The following is an 18,612-nucleotide window of genomic DNA, read 5'->3' on the forward strand; positions in this document are numbered from 1 at the left end:
CTAACAATCACATATTAAATATAGATTTTGATCATTTTAGAATACCAAAAAATGGTTCTCCTTTAACCCGTGATGTGTAAAAAAACAGAGCTGAAATACTGAGTTAATATATTAGCTGTATAGACAGACCTGGCAAGAGGGCATCTCTACGGTTTTGAAAATACTGAGACCTGTACAAATAATGTAGCCTTGTGACAGAACAGCTTTCATGGTGTTAAATATATAAGCGGACACTATAAAAACCAGGAACATTTAAACAAAAATAAAATTTACTGTTAATGGTTCAATATTTTAACCTAGTTTCTTTAAACTGTAAATATGCTTCATTTTATTAATTTCCATTAACTTAAGTAAACATAACATTACAGGAAGCTGTTGAAACATACTTCAAGTATTTAACAAATAAAGTACTAAAGATATTTGCAACAGCAGCAAGTAAATGTCGAATGTCATTATAAATGAAATCTAATTACCACATGCGACTGGTAGACAAGGCACTAACAAGCACGGAACGTACAGGATTTGATGGACAGCTCTTCCTTTCTAATCCTGAAGGTCAGTCACTATGCTTAGCATCACTCTTGAGTTAAAATAACTTGAAAAATTGGCATTGAGGATTATAAACTAGACAGCTACAGAACTGTTCAGCTACCCGAGGATTACCTTGAAAGTAATTGCTCTGACATGGCATCAGAAGGTGCAGATAAAAATGTACCTTTCAGTTGACAGGACTAAAAAGGATAACAATAGAATCACTTACATAAAATATCTTCGTGAAAAATAGGCCGACCTCCATGCAACAGCACATAACATGCAAAAACACATCCACTTATGTTTTCCAAAGAATGCATGAAACAGTCTGGGTCTGGTAATTAATTACATGGTTTTTTTTTTGTTTTGTTTTTTTTAAACTAAAATATATATATTTTTTAAACATATATTATGTGTATGGAAATATCAATGAGCACTCCTCAATTATTTCATTTTTACTATATTTTTAGAATTGTAAAAATGTTATTAGAATTGCTATGGTTGGGCCTAAAGATGGACCGATTGATCATTTTCTGGCAAATCTCTTTCAGCACAATAAAGGTGTTAGATTAAAATGAAAATTTAGTTCTTCAACCACTATGCCAGTAATGGACAGTGCCAGATTACAAACCCCCTTGGTTGTGCCTGGTGCTGACAATTATGATGGGCCTAATTACTCTTTTTATGGCAAGCAGTATTCTAGAACACTGTGCCCTTCCTGCTAGTGCAGCTTAAGTGGTCTTAAATGTCCACAACATGGCACACCTTTGTCTCTCATGCAAGCGAGTAAAATGTAAGACTTAAAGAAAATACTCAACTTTTATTTACTGACCTTTAAACTTTTGATTTATAGATTCCCAATGGTAGTTTGGTCTCTCAGTTTAAGTAACCAACAGTGCACTTTAATAAGTATATATTAAAGGTACACTATTGTCACCAAAAAAACTTTAGCTTAATGAAGCAGTTTTGGTGTATAGATCATGCCCTTGCATTCTCTCTGTTCAATTCTCTGCCATTTAGGAGTTAAATCACTTTGTTTATGAACACTAGTCACACCTCCCTGCATGTGACTTTGATAGCCTTCCTAAACACTTCCTGTAAAGAGTCATCTACAGTTTATCCTTCCTTTATTGCAAGTTCTGTTTAATTTAGATTTTCTTATCCCCTGCTATGTTAATAGCTTGCAAGACCCTGTAAGAGCCTCTTGTATGTGATTAAAGTTCCATTTACAGAGACAGAGATACAATTGTTTAAGGTAAATTACATCTGATTGAAAGTGAAAACAGTTTTTTTTTCATGCAGGCTGTGTCAATCAGAGCCAGGGGAAGTGTGACAAGGGCTGCATCAGCAGAAACAAAGTGATTTAACTCCTAAATGGCAGAGAATTAAGCAGTGAAACCCGAGAAGCATGATCTACTCACAAAAACTGCTTAATTTTATTTGACTATAGTGTTCCTTTAAATGTCCCCCCCACCCTCATGGTCCCTCAGCCCCCCCCCCCCCACCCTCATGGCCCCCCTCCCACTGGACTGAAGGGGTTAGAACCCCTTCAGACACTTACCTTTCTCCAGCGCAGGGCTCCCTCGGCGCTGCCGACGTCAGCGCCAAATGCGCATGCGTGGCAAGAGCCACGCACGCATTCAATCTGCCTATAGTAAAGCATTACTCAATGCTTTCCTGTGGACGTCAGCATCTTCTCGCTGTGATTTTCAAAGTGAGGATCGTGGAAGCGGCCTCTAACGACTGTCAGTGAGACAGCCACTAGAGGCTGGATTAACCCTCAGTGTAAACATAGCAGTTTCTCTGAAACTGCTATGTTTTCAGCTGCAGGGTTAAAACTAGTGGGACTTAGCACCCAGACCACTTCATTGAGCTGAAGTGGTCCGGGTGCCTATAGTGGTCCCTTACGCTTCCGGAACTGTAACTGTAAGCAGTTTACATGGGGGAAATATGCAGACTTATAAGTAACGCTTATAATAAAAGACATATTACAAAAGCTATTGCAAAAGTAGTGAAAGGGGAATTATACTTGTCATTGGTTAATAGGAATAAGAAACACTGAGATAGCTAATGACATGTGGAGCGATGGCTGGTCTAAGCACAATAAAAGTCATAACTGGCCAAGACAGGGAGAGCTTTTGTTGGGGTAAGGGGTTCCCTCGAAGGCACATTAGGGTGAGACACTCGTCATCTGGCATATCTCCTGCATTTTGTACACACAAACCTTTTTTCCCATTCTATTCTTCTTATAGACTGTCAATATCACAGATTGTACTATTTGAGATACAGTGACCAGACTGTTAATAGCAACTGTGCCACTACTCGTACATCTGCTCTGCTTACAATGTCTGCCACTTCACATCTAATTTAATACTGTAACAGTTAAGTCAGTTAAACCTGTGTTCATCTGAAACTGTTTCAGATTAGTCGGTTTCAGATTTCACACCTTCTCTAGCATAAAGCAAAGATTGCCAAACACCCAGGGCCGGATTTTCCTTTAGGCTAACCGGGCTTCAGCCTAGGGCCTCAAGATCAAGAGGGGCCTACATTCAGATTGATAGCAAAATAAAATTACACTATTCTTAAAACAGTGAACACTAAAACACTGAACCGAAAATAAGGATAAATTCTACGCATATGATATGACCAGTGGCGTACTAATGGGGGGCGGAGGAGGCAGTTCGCCCTGAGTGCCACTTAGTAATGGGGTGCCCGGGGCAGACTGCAATGCCCCTCCTGCCGCGATCGCCGAGACCGGCGGTCTGCAGCTCCGCAATGTGCAGAGCTGCAGACCATGGATCTCGCGTGCACTGCCCAATCAGAGCGTTGCCGCGGGTTACCACGGCAACGCTCTGATGGGGTCTCGCGAGATCCATGGTCTGCAGCTCTGCGGAGCTGCAGACCGGAAATGACGGCCACCGGACCACCAGGGACCCCACCGGACCACCAGGCAGCCCCCACTGGACCACCAGGGATTTAAGGTAATTTTTTTAGTCACCCCCTCTCCTCATCCCCCCCTCCCTCTCACAATCACCATCCCTCTCCTCATCACCCCCTCCCTCTCACAATCACCCCCCTCCTCATCACCCCCTCCCTCTCACAATCACCCCCCTCTCCTCATCACCCCTCCCTCTTACAATCACCCCCTCTCACAATCACCCCCCTCTCCTCATCACCCCCTCCCTCTCACAATCACCCCCCTCTGCTCATCACCCCCCTCCCTCTTACAATCACCCCCTCTCCTCATCACCCCCCTCTCCTCATCACCCTCCTCCCTTTCACAATCACCCCCCCTCTCCTCATCACCCCCCTCCCTCTCACAATCACCCCCCTCTCCTCATCACCCCCTCCCTCTCACAATCACCCCCTCACAATCAAACCCCTCTCCTCATCACCCCCTCCCTCTCACAATCACCCCCCTCTCACAATCACCCCCCTCTCCTCATCACCCCCCTCCCTCTCACAATCACCCCCTCTGCTCATCACCCCCCTCCCTCTTACAATCACCCCCTCTCACAATCACCCCCCTCTGCTCATCACCCCCCTCCCTCTTACAATCACCCCCCTCTCCTCATCACCCCCCCTCTCCTCATCACCCTCCTCCCTTTCACAATCACCCCCCCTCTCCTCATCACCCCCCTCCCTCTCACAATCACCCCCCTCTCCTCATCACCCCCTCCCTCTCACAATCACCCCCTCACAATCAAACCCCTCTCCTCATCACCCCCTCCCTCTCACAATCACCCCCCTCTCCTCATCACCCCCCTCCCTCTTACAATCACCCCCTCTCACAATCACCCCCCTCTCCTCATCACCCCCCTCCCTCTCACAATCACCCCCTCTGCTCATCACCCCCCTCCCTCTTACAATCACCCCCCTCTCCTCATCACCCCCCCCTCTTCTCATCACCCCCCTCCCTCTCACAATCACCCCCCCTCTCCTCATGACCCCCTCCCTCTCACAATCACCCCCCTCACAATCACCCCCCTCTCCTCATCACCCCCTCCCTCTCACAATCACCCCCCTCTCCTCATCTCAACTTTTTTTTAATTTATTATCCGTGCCACATTTTTTATAAAGGTTAGTACCAATCACAACATGTTTCATTTAACATATTGATATATATCACAGTAATGATGTATTTTATTGTCTCTCATGTAATTTACAAACTTAAAAATGGGAGGTGAAAGGGCCTCATAAGTGGAATAGCCTAGGACCTCTTTTCATCTAAATCCGGCCCTGGCCACACCATTGCCATGAGTTAAATGCCTTTGTAAAATAGTAACATCGCAACACTTTGCTCTGCATAGCCTAGCAGCATTCTGTTTGATACATCCTGTAGGACTAGTTATCAAGCAGTCCACATTGAGCTGCTGGCAATAAGTGTGCATTAAATATTTTCTCAGCCAACATCCTTTCTGGTAGACTTGGTTATTTAGCAGCCCACCTCCAATTGCTTGCAAATAATGTGCCTCAATTTGCATTTTCTAATGCATCATCTTAATATAGTAGGACTAGTTATCTAGCAGTCCACCTTTAGTTGCTAGTAACAAGTGTGCATCAATTTGTACTTTTTATTGCACCATTCTAATGGTGGTCGTAGACTTGCACCGATACTGTGGGGCTCTCATATCCTCACGAGGGAGCTACTAAGTGTCAGCCAACATTTTTTGTTTCTCTGTATATATACTAGTGCAGGGGTAGGCAACCTTTTAGCAGCACTGTGCCGATATAGGAATGTGATGTCCCGTAGCGTGCCAGTCCTATTTTTTTTTTTAAATCAAGGTGGGTATGCTGCCGTATTCTGCTTGCGTTATTTTTACTGCAGTTGCTTTGCATCGTTGTATATAATCTATTATATTGTATATTTACATTAGTACCGTATATACTCGAGTATAAGCCGACCCGAATATGAGCCAAGGCCCCTAATTTTACCCCAAAAAACTGGGAAAACTTATTGACTCGAGTATAAGACTAGGGTGGGAAATGCAGCAGCTATTGGTAAATTTCTAGATAAAATTAGATCCTAAAAAAATATATTAATTGAATATTTATTTACAGTGTGTGTGTGTATGAGTGCAGTGTGTGTGTATGAGTGCAGTGTGTGTGAATAAATGTAGTGTGTGTGAGTGCAGTGTGTGTATAAGTGCAGTGTGTGTATGAATGCAGTGTCTGTGTATGAATGCAGTGTCTGTGTATGAGTGCAGCGTGTGTGTATGAGTGCAGTGTGTGTATGAGTGCAGTGTGTGTATGAGTGCAGTGTGTGTATGAGTGCAGTGTGTGTATGAGTGCAGTGTGTGTATGAGTGCAGTGTGTGTATGAGTGCAGTGTGTGTATGAGTGCAGTGTGTGTATGAGTGCAGTGTGTGTGTGTTTGTGTTGCAGAGCCTTATTATTATTATTTTTTGTTATTTTTTATTATTATTATTTATATTATTATTAATTTTTTCGTCCCCCCATTCCTGCTTGATACCTGGCAGGGAGGGGGGCTCTCAGTCCCTGGTGGTCCAGTGTCATTGGCAGTTCAGTGGAGGGGGGCTGGCAGAGAGCGCTTACCTCTCCTGCAGCTCCTGTCAGCTCCCTTCTCCTCCGCGCCGGTCCGGTCAGCTCCCTCTGCAAGTCCCAGTGTAAGTCTCGCGGCTGCACTATGACCCCGCGGCTCTCGCAAGACTTACACTGGGAGCTGACAGAGGTGCTGAACGGACCAGCGCGGAGGAGGAGGGAGCTGCAGGAGAGGTAAGAGCTTCCTGCCAGCCCCATTGTCTGTATTATGGCAATGTAAATTGCCATAATACAGACGTTGACTCGAGTATAAGTTGAGTTGGGGTTTTTCAGCACAAAAAATTTGATTATACTCGAGTATATACGGTAGTTTATGGTATTGTGTATGATACATATGAATGTGGGCTGTGTATGAGGGCTGCTTGTGGAATTGTGTCTGGATGGATATGTCACATTGTGTGTTTGGTAGTGTGTGTGGGCTGTTTGGGGTATTGCATGTGAGAGGCTGCATGTGGGGTTGTGTGCATGTATGTGGATTGTTAGCGGGTTACGTTTGTGCAGATTGTGTGTATGTTTGTGTGTGGGCTGTTCGTATTATTTGTATAAGGGGAGGGTTATTCTTCATTTCTGTGTTATGAATGTAAATTAGTGATAGTAAAATGTCTATTTACTGTGTATACCTGTATTCAATATCTACTTGAAATGGCTGCTAGAGCACCCCCTCCCACCGACTAACTACCTCGTGTAACAAGATGGCGCCTACATCCGGAGGATGTGCATTAGATAAGACACTTAACACCTAACCAATTAGAGATGTATTCTCTCTGTTATCTACATTTTTGCATATGATGTATTTTTGCCTTTATAAGGGGCTTGCCGCCCCCTGAGTAAACATTCCAAAGTTTTTATTAACCTGATACCTGTGTCTCAGTGTAATTTACTTCAAAACGTGCACGCATTTATTTTAACAATTTGGAAAGGAGCAGATACTCAGATAAACACTTGGTTTGATCCACAATATCTGTGTATATCTAGCAGTATGGTTGGCTTCCCTGGGTTCCAGTGGGGACCAGGCTGGCCTGGTACAGGTCAAAGACCGGAGCTGCAACAGCAGCTGCAGGCTGCTCTACTACGTTGTGGATTCCCATTCACAAGTGCTTGGAGGAAGTGATCCGAGATCATTTCCTCTATGTGCTGCATTGCTTAAATTGAGGATTGTCCTTCACCATCTTTTCATATTAGCAGATATTTGAAGTTTTACTGAGACTCCTGATAGGACAGAGCCTGTTTGGCTCTAGCAGCCTTGAGTGCCGTGCAAAGACACCCCGAGTGCCGTGCATGGCACTAGTGCCGTAGGTTGCCTACCCCTGTACTAGTGTATCATTGTTTGTGGTTAGTGTTGTTTGTTTCAGTCCACTAGTTGGATTTTTTATTTTAATACTTATTAAATGTTAAGTTTTAATAGTTTCCAGTACGGTGTTATATTCCAGCCACATCTGTTCTTAGTACCACCCTTCTTCTCTTCCCCTTTTTGCAAAGTCAAAGATGGGACAAGTAACTCAGCTTTAAAACTGTAGACAGTAATATACACTGAGCAGGATTGTGTCAAAGTGATCCACTACAACCAAAGCACAATTGTGTAGTGTGTGTAAATATGCCATAGAGCTTTATGGCTGGTGTAGGTGCAATCAAACTCACAGTAATATCTAATGATTCAATGCAGTAGACATTCATGTGTGGCTAGAAACAAAGCAACCACAACACATATCATATTTTCCTCTTGATTTCAGGATCTACGTTAGCCACCACTTTCCCTATTCATAGAAAGCTCTCTCCCACTCTCACCTTACTCTATTACCTAACAGCCCTTTACCTGTCTCCGTGCCTTGGTCATTTCATTCTGTTTTGTATTATCCAGAGTTTTATTGTTATTAAGCTTGGGTATGTATAAATACACAGTGCACATTAATGTGAGGATAGATTTAACACCCCATGATACACACAGAGAGGCTGAACTTTGCTGAGAGCATTGTTTGGTAGGCATCCACACTTGACCGGTGTATAGTCGCCATATGGGCAGTCGGATACCAGGACAACCCTCCCACATACCTTCCCCAATAATGCACTGACACTAGTGTATATGGGAAAAATTGTCCACAGCTTTATTAAACAATCTTGAATAATTATAATAACCATATTACTTATAACTTAATAATAATAACAATAATAATTATAATAACAATAATAATCACAGTAATAATAACTTAACAAATAAACCTGGGTCATTGCCCCCATGCTCCGTCCTCGCATCCGAATCCTTCTGTTAATATAACAAAGACAATGACCCCCATATAATAACACATATATAACATATACCAACATAATTCCAACATACCAACTTAAAGTGCCAAACACAATTTAACCATGGCAGGGGTATACCCGGATACCCCTACCCCACCAGGTTCTGAGCCACCAACAGGACTCGAAACCTACCAACCACCAAGGACCACAGTTTTACGTCTCCATGACGTTCATCCTAGGGAGCCTATTCCTTCTCCTTCAGCTCCCTATCCCGCCACAAGCTCAGACCTTGACCCCTTAAGCTGTCTGAGCTCCGCCACCCCGAAGAAATAGTGCCTTGTGTATTCCGTCCTGCCACCCGAGGTTCAGCAGGTCCCATCCTACTGCTGAAAGGTGAACACCGTCCGAGCGGTAGTACCCTGGCAGCGCACCCTCCAACTCACTGTGTCGCACTACCACACCCCCCAGCTTCCTCACAAAGCTTGCCATCAAGCTATTCACTTTTTTCCTGCACCTCTTGATGGCCACCGCGTCCCTAGCGTACCTCCAATGCTGTCTCGGGATAATTTCCGACCATACAAACATCACCCCCGGAAGCAGGTCCCCCAGTTTGTTGAGGTCCTGCTTCATCCACTTTACCAAGCGCCGTTGCGGCGTGAGGCCCAAATCATTGCCCCCCGCGTGGAGGACGAGCAGGTCGGGCCTATGCCCACCCGCCACCAACCGGAATAGTTTTCCGCAGACTTCCCCCCAGCGAAAACCCCTGTACCCAAACCATTTCACCGCCAACTGGTCCGCTGCGAAGCCCAGCTGCTGGCCTTGAGCTCGAGCTGCGGCCCTCCTTTCGGCCCAGAAGACAAATGAATGGCCCACGATCCATGCCACATGGCCTGGGGAAGAAAGAGAAAAAACAGCATTTGAAAAAAAAACACCCCCCACAATAGTCCCTTCAGGAACCCCGAAGCGACCTGCCCTAACCTTCCAACAAACCCAGCCGCACATATGACCGGAACCTCTTAGACTCCCATCTCCCAATCCGCATTACCGTGTCATCCCCCAGCCCCAACCGAGCAGCCTCCGTGGCCGCCCCAATGCGAAAGGAGTGTGTACCAAATCTATCCGCCCGGAGCCCCAACCGTTTCAGGCCGGACCGAAAGACCCTAGTGAACTGAAAACGGGAAAGGGATGACCCGTCAGCGTGCACCAGCAGTGATCCCCCAACCACTGGCCTCTTGGCCAAGTATTCCACCACCGACGCCACCGGGCACAGAGGGGAGCCCGGCAAGGCCCGTAGCGTCACATCGCGGCCCACCCCCAGGACGTCCGTCTTGGATTTGGCCAGATGAACCACCAAGTGTCCGTTCAGAATCCGGACCCCCGAAGCCTGTAAGCCTCCGGAAGACGCCCGATTGGCGCTTACCAGCTCGCCAATCCTGAACGCCCCGAAGAAGGCCAGCAAAAACGCCGCCCGGAACAGGGACAACTCAAACCCGTCGAAGCAAATGTCCGGCAGCCCCCCCAACAGGTCGCCCAACACCCGCACCGACACCGGGCGCCTCGCGTCCGGGACCCTACGCCCCCTCCGATATCCCTTAAGTGCCTGCCGCACGACAAAGCATTTAGTAAGGTCCTCCTTCCCGTGCAGCTTGAACCAGAAGGCCAGCGCCGCCATGGACCTGTCAACCAGCGACGGGGAAGCCCCTTGCGCCAGCAATTGGCAGGTGTACCACAGGAACGCGTCCCGGAGCGCCTCCCCCTCCGGCACGCCGGCCAGTCCAGCCCACGACCGCTCCCACAAACCCCAAACCTTACTGTAAGCGGCCCACGTGGCCGGTGCCAGGGAATCCTTCACAAGTCCCCCAAGCAGGACGCTCCCAGTTGCCAAATCTCGTCCGGGCACTCCTGCCCCACTTCCAACGCCTCCGGTGCCACCGTCCGGAACCGAGGCCACTGTAAACGAGACAGAGCGTCAGCCACTTCGTTCAAGTACCCGGGCACATGGCGCGCGCGAAAGACTACATTCAGGGACATGCACGTTAAGACAAAGCGCCGCAGTAGCCTGACCACCGGTTTAGACGCCGCCGACTGATTATTCACCGCGTGCACTACCGCCATGTTATCCGAGAAGAAGACCACCTTTCGATTCCGCAGGTCCTCACCCCACAGAGCTAACGCAACCACTAGCGGAAACAGTTCCAGGAAAGCCAGGTTCCGCATGAGGGCGCTCGACCCCCATGCCTCCGGCCATCTTTCCGCGCACCATCTCCCACCAAAGTAGGCCCCGAAGCCCACACTACCCGACGCGTCAGTGAACAGCTCCAGCTCGTCCGCCGACACCCCTTCCTGCCTGAAGAACACTGTACCATTGAAATCCCGCAAAAAGGTATCCCATACGGCCAGGTCGGCCCTCATAGAGGACGACACCCGGATGAAATGGTGTGGGGAGCGCACCCCCGCCGTAGCCGCCGACAGGCTGCGGCTAAAGACCCTCCCCATGGGGATCACCTGGCAAGCAAAATTGAGCATCCCGATCAGGGACTGCAGTTGCCGTAGGGTAACTTTGCGTACCCGAGCCACTGCTGCCACCGCCCCTTTCAGACCCTGCAACTTCGCCGGCGGCAGCCGACACTCACCCTTCACCGAGTCTATCTCCAGTCCCAGGAAACTAAGGCACACCGCTGGGCCCTCGGTTTTATCCGCCGCCAGCGGGACCCCAAAGTGGCCCGCCACCCATTCGACAGTTCTCAGTAGGTGCAGGCATACCGGGGAGGCCGCCGGCCCTACGCAAAAGAAGTCGTCCAGATAGTGCACCACCGCACCGTTCCCAGCCTCTGTCCGTACCACCCATTCAAGAAAAGTACTGAACTTCTCGAAGTACGAGCAGGAGATGGAACAGCCCATCGGGAGGCATAAGTCCACAAAGTACTCCCCTTCGAAGAAGCACCCCAGCAGGTGATGACAAGCCGGATGGACCGGAAGCAGCCGAAAGGCTGCCTCGATATCCACTTTAGCCATCAATGCCCCCCGTCCGGCCCTTTTCACCAGCTCGACCGCCCGGTCAAACGATGCGTACGACACCGAGCACAACTCCCTGTCGATGCCATCATTCACCGACGTCCCCTTGGGGTAGGAGAGGTGGTGAATGAGCCTAAACTTCCCCGGTTCCTTCTTTGGGACCACCCCGTGAGGGGAAACCCTAAGACCTTCCAATGGCGGAGCTGAGAACGGGCCCGCCATCCTACCCAACGAGACCTCCTTCCCTAACTTTTCCCGAACCACCCCAGGGAACTCCGCAACCGACTTAAGGTTGCGCCGCCCCTGCGACCCCCCTTCATCCCGGAAGGGGATAAAGAACCCCTGCCCAAAGCCTGTCCGAAGTACCGCGGCGTCCGCCCTGTTACCGTAGCGGCTTAGCCAAGGTTCCATCGCGTCTAGCCTCACCGGGGTTAAGCCCCTGGGCAGGGGAAGCCCCTCCCCCCCCTCCGCTCGCGGCTGCACCTCCGGCAGTCCCCGACCTTCCTTTCTTGAAGCATCGGGTAAGCCCGTGGGCGCCCCCGCAACCCGAGCACTCGTGTTTAAAGCGACAGGCGGTCCCCCACTTGCACTGGCCCTCGTTAAAGAGCCAGCAGAAGCCCTTTGCTGTGGCGGCCGACGAGGCGGACTGCCCCTTTGCGCCGGCCGTGTGCTGAAAGGGCTGTGCTTTCTGTGCCATCATCAATTTCATCCAGAGAGGTAGGTCCATCTGGTCCCACCTCATTCCCGGATTGGCCGCCAGGCGTTGGCGGAATTGCTCGTCATACCGCCACCACGCCAGTCCCCCGTAGGTGTGGTACGCCTCCCAAATACCGTCCAAGTAACAGAACAGGGAGGAGCATAGGCCAGGAGATTTCTCCCCCAAGACGCTGGCCAGCACACAGAACGCCCGCAGCCAGTTGCCGAAAGACTTCGGTATCTTACGATACCGTTTCTTTTTCTCCTCCTCCTCCTTTTTCTCATCCTTCTTATCCTCCTCCTTGAGGTCAATAAATTCCTCTAACGGGAGGAGGGAAAAGATTTCACAGAAGTCGCCCTTCCATATCTTTTCCTTCACCTCTTGTTTCAGGTGTACCCCTAGGGGGCCCGCAAAGGACACATAGGCGTGCTGCCTGGCCGCCTCCGGGACCCCCCCCCAGCCAACTCCACCCGCTCGCTTGTCACGTCCGCTAGGCTGCCCGCGGCACTGGGGCCCACGCCCGGGCCCGGCTCCACGTCGACCGCCCCTGCGACCCCCGACCCCCCGCTCGAGCCCGGACCTGCAGAGACCGTACCCGAGACCCCTGGCCCCTGAGCCCACACCTGACCTACACCGTCCCCTTGTTGCCCCCCCGCTCCCAGTGAGTGGAGAAGTGCTTGTAGTGTGTGAACCAATGTAGTGGATTGCAAAGAGGAACGTAACTCACCGGCCAAGCCCCCCGTCCGACTAACGCTCGGGGCTGCATCGACAATCGCTGTCCGCCTTGGATGAGGAACATCCGTGAACGTCCCGCCAACTGGGGAGTCCACCCGGTGCCCAGCCAGCACAGAGGGAGAACGACTCCGAGACCTGTAACGAGGAGAAGAAGTCCTGGGTAGGGAGCACCGACCATCAGCTACCCTCCCGTCCCGCCCCAGGGAGCGCCTGCCATCCGACCAAGCCTCCCGCTCTGTGTCCCCCCCGCTCTGCGTTCCTGAGGCCCGAACGGCCCCGCCCCGGGGACTACAACTCCTACCATCCCGGTGTGAGTTCCGCCTCCGCCGACCACGCCTGGAGGCCCTGCCCCCGTCCCCTTCTGAGCCGCCCGAGGTGGACCTGTCCCACCGATGCCTACCCCCCGTCCCTTCGGGCTTACACGCTCTAACCGGGGAAGTGCTGGTACCGCTGGACCCTGAACTGGACCTACCCCGCCTACCACTGCACCCCGGCAACCGCTCCCTAGAGCAAACCACCTTCTCCCCGCCCCCAGTACCGCCCCCCATACCTGCTGAGCAAAGCCTAGCCCGACCCCCTTTCCTGACCCCCACCTGAGGAACAGACCCACCCGCCCTCAAGGACTCTGACTGCCCCATAGGCCCAGACCTAACCCCCCTTCCGGCCGAGGACCCCCTATTGCCCCCAGCTACCCCCAGGGACCCCTCCGGAGACCCCAACCCCTCTCTCCTAGCTGCGCGCCCCCCTCTTGTAGCCCCTGCGCTAGCCTGAGCCCCCCCCCAGTAATCACCTCCCCCCCCCTGCCCTTCCTCATGCTCCGGCCTGCGCCCTCCACCCCCATTAGCCCCACTACCACTGGGCAAAGAACATCCCTCCCCATACACGCCAAGGGGGCCCTTGGCAGAGCCCCCTGCACTTGCCTGGTGATCCAGCAGCCTCCGTGTGGGCCCCACGTCTCCGGCCTTGGCAGCAGCAGTCCCGGACGGAGGGGGCGCCCTCCTGGGCCGCGACCCCACGCCGACCGTCACTCCAGAGGGCCCGGCCGACGCCGCAACCCCCGATCCAGGTGCGGCCCCCCTCGACCCGAGGGTCGGACCGTCACGGTCCCGGGCAGCCGCCCGTCGCTCCGCACGTCCCCGCGGCCCAGGCAGCACGGCGGGAGGCGGGGCCTCGACCGCATGGCCACCGGGCCCGTTGCGTCCTCCTGCCGCCGACTCGCCAGCAGCACCATCTTCACCAGGCCCCACGCCTGGGCTCAGCCTCCGCGGCGGCCTCCTGGCACGAACCGGACGGTCCCGTTCGCCCTCCTGGGCCGTCATCCCCGCCAGGGCCGGACCGAGTTGGGCCCGCAGCCATCCAGCTCCACGACCCTGCGCCGCCGACCGGATCACCTCCAGCATCTTCTCCACCTCATCCATGGCCCTGCAGAAGGAGAAAAAGGAGACCCCACCAGACCAAATAGGTGCCCACAGAAGTGCACACAAACTCGGTCAGGTAGGAGATTAAAAGTGAATTAACACAAAATGGCTGCCTATTTAAATATCCCATCCCCTTTACCCATAACCCTATACTTCCTTTCCTCCTCCTATGCCCGCCTCCTAACTCCTGTCAAGGCCCTTGTCCGCTTAGCTGCGCTTTGGCTACCTGGGGCTACAGTACACATTGCAATTGTATTGATCTCTGTGACAGACCCGCTCACACTGCAAAATACTCTGTGATTTGTTGTGAATGATTTAAGTTTATTTACTAAAGTAAGAATTCTTGGGATTCAAAGGAATTCCAATCGCCTTAAATGAAAAAAAAATGTATAATTATAAAGATACACTCTAAACACCATTAATTATTTACACTATGGTGCAGACTATGATGTTAGGAGACTGGGATTGCTTTCTTGCCAAAAGCTTTCACACCATTTTCAAACCAGAGGAATCCTCTGCATCCAAAAAAAAAAAACCCCATTCAGCATGCAACATCATAACTGACAATTGTTATGTTCTCATTTGCCTCTTAAAATTATTGTTTCACATAGACATACATCAGTAACATTGGATCTTCTGGCTTTTCAGCACAGCTAAACTGTCAGCAGGGATATGGCTTAGCCAAAGGGGCTGCAGGGATTCTACATGGCAGACATAGCTTGCATTCCAGTATTAGAACAGCAGTTCCGTCAAAAGTCATACATACAGTTGGGCAGACCATGAAGAAATGAAACAAAGTGAAGAGTGGACTTTAGGTCCAATTGAATCATATGATATTTGTATGACAAAAATGGAAAGTTCTTTTTACCTATAAGTATCACTAAACATAAATCTATACATTATATTGCTGTTTTAGCCAATATTTGTGTGCTAATTCTAAACATACGTCTCATGATTCAGACACATTACGCACATTTTCAAAAAAGGAAAATATTGATAGTAACATCATTAAATGACTATTTTTATCTAAGAAGGACTAGATATGTTTTGTGCACCAATATATATTCATATAGCATGGCAGATGTTTGTGAACTACTTTTACTATTTGAAAATATAGAATTTTATATATAACATGAGTCAGACATAGCTGCACTCATCCAAGCTCAAAGAAGCACACATACGACATTCCTCCTAATATTTCAAATTGATGGAGAGATGCACTTTATTTTTTTGGTGTGAGGGTCGGTTTCCTCTGTGAAATTGTAGGTAGCTTGTTAATTTCTACAACAAAAAATGTACAAAATGAGAACCACATATCCCCTCTGTCGTTCTCCTTCTGATGCAGAATCTTAACAATCTCTCACTTTTCTATAATCTAGTCTCTTTGTCCTGGAGTGATGTGATGACAGGGAGGGATTGAAGTGATGGGAGGGTTGGGATGGTATGGATAGAAGCATAGGGATAGCATACCTCCTAACATTGGAAAGTATGCAATTGGGATGGGGGGAGCCCATGAGGAGACATCACCAGGGGTGCAAATTGCATCATCTTCAATGATTAGAATTGGTGAATCCTCCTGGAAAAGAGAAAGTTTGTCTTTGCCCGTGTGCCAGCTTGGCATCAAGCACGCCAGTCTAACCGATAGCCTGTCTTGCTAGCCTCTTACTGACAGGACCATGCAGGGGAAAAAAAATATTTAGATATATAAGCAAAGAACTACAACTTAAAGGACCACTATAGTGCCCAGAAAGCAAACCCATTTTCCTGGCACTATAGGGTCTTTAGGTCCCCCCCATTTCCCCCACCCTCAGGGTCCTACTCCCGCTGGGCTGAAGGGGGCTGAAGGGGTTAAACACTTACCTTTCTCCAGCGCCTGGCTCCCTCAGCGCTGGTGACCTCTCCTCTCCTGCCAACATCAGCGCCGAATGCGCATGCCGCGCGTGCATTCAAACAGTCCATAGGAAAGCATTTTTCAATGCTTTCCTATGGACGTCCAGCGTTTTCTCACTGCGATTTTCAGTGAGACAGCCACTAGAGGCTAGATTAACCCTCAGTGTAAACATAGCAGTTTCTCTGAAACTGCAATGTTTTCAGCTGCAGGGTTAAAACTAGAGGAACCTGGCACCCAGACCACGTCAATGAGCTGAAGTGGTGTGGGTGCCTATAGTGGTCCTTTAACTGTTGTAACTGATGATAAAACGTAAGTGATTTTAAGCTAATAAATTTACTTTAATTCCTCTCTGTTTTAATGTGATGCATTACTTTCTTTAATATTTGCTATAGAAATAATAGTTTTATGTCCGTCCAATTATATTATTTGTGCAGAATTAGCAAATTAAAATGTTTTTGATCATGGTGTGGCTGCAGACATCGTACACCCTTTTCCAAAGAGTTTTCAACACAATAAACATAAATTAATTGATGTAAGTTCAGCAATGATCTGTAAGTAATAATTGCCCGTTGTTGCAACTGTTGTTGTTTCACGTTTTTTAATGTGTTGTCCTTATCATGGAAAAAGTGCTTCACCAAGCTGTAAGGTGTAATCATCCAGTTCATGACACTGATGTATTCAAGCAAAAACAAAAGAATCTCATGGGAGCAATCTCCAGGCTATTAATTTAATTACACGCATCCCTCTAATTAGTAAAGCACAAGCCTCCTACATGTTCTTTGTTCATCAGATCGACAACATGGCTAAAGAATATGTGTTTTTCACAAAACCAACTGAATTTCCACACTATATGTTTTAGATACTCTTTCTTACAAAGGAAGAAATGGTTTCTTCAAGTTGCCTCTCAAATTAAACTACCTGATTTACTCCGCTCTAACAAATTTCTTTAAAAGAAGTTGTCTGATTTTAAGCCTCTTCATTTCATGGATACAGCATTTTAGGAGGTATCTAAAAATCTAACATTTTTGCCTAATTCAAAGGGTACTTTTCCATACAATTTACTAAATATTATTTCTGCATTTTATAATAAATTTGCTTCAAACATAACCCTATGCCAGTGATAAGCAACCTTCAGCACTCCAGAGGTTGTGTATTATACCGCCTATAATGGTCTTACAGCCATAATGTTGATAAAGCATCAGGGGAGATAAAGTCCACAACATCTGAAGTTCTGAAACTTGTCTGCACTGCTCTATATCGTGGGTGATGGTGTATGCAGTATACAGCAGCTTCTGATTTTTGGTAATTCACCATCATCATTATATACTCTTCCTCTTAGAGTCTCACAAGGACCATTCCTTGGCCCCCCTAATTGTCTCCCTCTATATATCTTCTCTCAACGCCATTATGGCATTGTTTTATTTCTGATAATAATCAATAGATCAACACTAAGACGTTAGGAAGACTTGCTTATCTTTATACCTTTACCATGCTGGTCTCTCTGTGGTCACATCATTTCCTCAGCTGGGATTATCAAACATGACAATGTCAGCCAACCCAATGTTTCCCCACAGATAAACATTGGGAGGTAAGTGCGCTTGCATGGCAAAATACCTTCCTGCGCCAATTAAATGGTCTCTATTGGACAAATCTGACTGAATTGGTAAATTTGCTTTGGTTCTGGAGGCAGAAGTGGCTGTCAGCAAGTTATCCACTATAGGTGTATTTAACCCTTCCACGTAAACATAGGTTTTTCTAAAAAATAATATAATATAATGATCTACTTTCATCCTATTACCCACCATTTTGAGTCTTTACTTTGCTTACAAAACGGACATTTTCCCATAAAATTCAATGGAGGAATTGCTATTCAGTAAGCAAAATAATCCATTACACTGCTAAGAGAATCGAGACCTGTGTTTCAATTAATGACATCATTGTTTCCCAAACTAGTCAAGTATGATGTTATGGAGTCATATTTGACTCTGTTCATCTACCTTATCTCCCATTTTGCCTGTTACTCCTGCATTCAAATTATAGCTCGTATCATTTGATATTTTAAACGCTAAAATCTTAGTGTGCCTGAACTAGTGCAAAAGATGACTCTTAACAATAACCAACTAACTCAAGTATGTATAAGTGCATTGCCATCACCTTCAAACCTAATTCCTTTTCTTATTTTTTTCTTTCAAAAATCCTTTCATAGAATTCCTGCGTCATGAAGAAAACAAAAAAATTGAGCATTTTAGTTATGAAGAAAGGTTAAAATATTTAAATCTCTTTAGTTTGGAAAAACGGCACCTTAGAGGGGATATGATAACATTATACAAATATACTCGGGGCCAGTAGAAACCATTATCTGGAAATCTATTCATAAACAGGGCTATACATAGGACACGAGGTCACACATTCAGGCTTGAAGAAAGGAGATTTCATCTAAGGCAAAGAAAAGGTTTTTTTTACAGTAAGAGCAATAAGGATATGGAATTCATTGCCGGAAGAGGTGGTTTTGTCAGAGTCTAT

This window comes from Pelobates fuscus, chromosome 9 (genome assembly GCF_036172605.1).
Source record: "Pelobates fuscus isolate aPelFus1 chromosome 9, aPelFus1.pri, whole genome shotgun sequence".
NCBI lineage: Eukaryota > Metazoa > Chordata > Amphibia > Anura > Pelobatidae > Pelobates > Pelobates fuscus.